Raw genomic sequence first — 2427 nt, 5'->3', positions numbered from 1 at the left:
GCCGCGAGCCGAACGTCTCACGGATTTCCGGACAGCGCGGGACCATTCGCCTGTAACCCGCGACGACGGAAATAAAAACGGGTGGGAGGAAGGGAGGGAGGAAGGGTGGATACGTGATGTCCTTTACGTGAGTCGAGGCTAGAAAAAGCCTGTGTCCCCGCCCCCACCCCCGGCTTAGGTGCTCGCATTTATTATCGTTCGAGCCTCGAGCTTTCGTCGTTTGCCTTTCCCCGAAACGCGCCAGCTCGCACGCAGCTCTATTTTCGAACGAGATTTGCGTCGCTTCGGGTGGACTCGAGTCGTCGAGCTCGGTTGGATGAAATTAAGACTCCTTGCCTCTTCCTCTGCCCGCTCGACGCCGAGGGGAACGAGAGTGGAACGAGAGTTTTTTTGGAGAATCTTTGGTGGATAATTTTGGAACGAGTTTCGTTTCGATGAATTTCCGTCCATGATTCTTCAGTTGTTGAGCATTACGTTTGAAACGAATTGAAGAAACTTTGATTGATTGAAAATCGATGGAATACGCGGTTCGAGGGTCTTATACTTAGCCGACCTTGACTGTCGGAATCGAAATAACTTGGTCGACGTTCATTCACTCGTATAGGTAACCTCGGTTTCTCGATATATCTAGCGCCGATGTGTTTACTTTTATACCAATGTCAGCACGATTCTCGATATTATTCCGCCTGTATTAACGTACGGGGGATATCCAAGGAAATTCGATTTATCGTATTATCGGTTATTTAACGAGAATTTTTCCATAATTTTTTTTTTCTTTTTTCTTTTCTTTTCTTTTCTTTTTTTTTCTTTTTTTTTTTCTTTTTTTGTCAATATTATATACCGTTTGAAGTCATCGGAATACGATGAATCGGGATCGTCCGGAGGAGAATCACATCGAGCGTGGCAAATGAATATTACAAACACCGGATTCTCGGAAATGGGACGAGATGGAAAAAAAAGAAAAAGAAGGAGAAGAGAAAAAAAACGGGCAGAATAAATGGAGAGAGGCTCGAGTGCGACGAGGCGAATCACCGTTCCATCGGTGAAGTTTTCGTCAACGTTCGATCCGATTGGATCCGTCGTCCAAGCCTTTCGGGAATCTCGATCGTCGATTAACGCAATCAAGAAACGGGACAGCCGATTCAGTCGTTTGCAATTGTCATGATAACGTATCGCGAACCCTGTAATATCGATGGGCATCCTCCGATCCGTGTCTCTCTTTTCACATCGCTGTTTCTCTCTCTCTCTCTCTCTCTCTTTCTCTCTCCCTCTGTTTATTTATCTCTGTTCATTCTGGATTGGCGGCCACCCTTCGAAAACGTGACGGTGACGGCACGGGTCCGATCGCTTCTCGTTCGATAATTAAATGACACGCGTGCGGCCCGTATAGCGAAATATTTGACCGGATTGGGGAAATTCGTTCATCAAGGGACTCCGTAACTTTAATTAATCGAATGACGAGTTTACCTCGCGCGATTTTGTGCAAATCGTGTTGGAGAAACGCGGATTAACTCGATTAATAATAATAAAATATAAATTCTTCGCAGGATATGGAAAATACATTTCCCTTTTCACGAAATATCCCATTTGAAACGTAAAAACTTTTCTCGCTTTCTTATAATTTTGCATTTAATAATAATAATAAAATAACGTGTTGCGATGTATTTTCTCCCTTTTTCCACGAGTTCAAACCTCGATTACCCGAGGCCACGAACAATCGCAATTACATCGTGTACGAAAACATGGAGCAAAGAAAATTCGGGGAATAATCGATAATTTCTATCCAGAGGCGCGATCCTTTTACGGGTTCTCGTAAAGGAACGTATCATCTCACGATTAAACGAACGAGTTGATGGTTTTAACTTGCCCTCAGCCTCCTCGACGATGTTTATCAGAAACGAGAGACATACGGTGAGAATCTTCTCCTCCCCTCGTGCTTAAGAAGAAGGGGTGAAACTCTCGGAAGATAGTCTCCGGATCACGTATCGCGGCAGACACGGGGCAATTACGATTTGTGAAACGCGTTTCAAGGCGTGCAGCATTTTATTGCTCGTACGTGACAAATCCCGTTGCACGTCGCCTTAACTTTGGCCAACTCGTAAAACTCGCGAAATGATTTTATAGCTGCAAGTTTCGCCCCCGCGACGAAAAGGTTGCACGATTGCATCGTGAAATCGTGTCGCGACCGCCGATAAATACCGATCAACCGTCTTAATACGTCTGTCTCGGTACGTTGTACGACGTCAATTTTTCGTGGACCAGGTCGTGGTAAAAAAAAAAAAAAAAAGAAAAAAAATAATTCGCTCCAATCGGCGAGCAACGAAGGGAGATCGATCGATTTTCTTCGTGGAGCGCAATTTGGATGGAAAAAACGGCAAACCGCACGCGCTCGTTTTTTTAAGAACGAATCGTGTACACGCGCTCGAT

The sequence above is a fragment of the Apis dorsata genome, unplaced genomic scaffold, assembly GCF_000469605.1.
Source record: "Apis dorsata unplaced genomic scaffold, Apis dorsata 1.3 scaffold_683, whole genome shotgun sequence".
In the NCBI taxonomy this organism is placed as follows: Eukaryota; Metazoa; Arthropoda; class Insecta; order Hymenoptera; family Apidae; genus Apis; species Apis dorsata.
The sequence above is the reverse complement of the archived record's forward strand: the minus strand, read 5'-3'. Positions refer to the sequence as shown.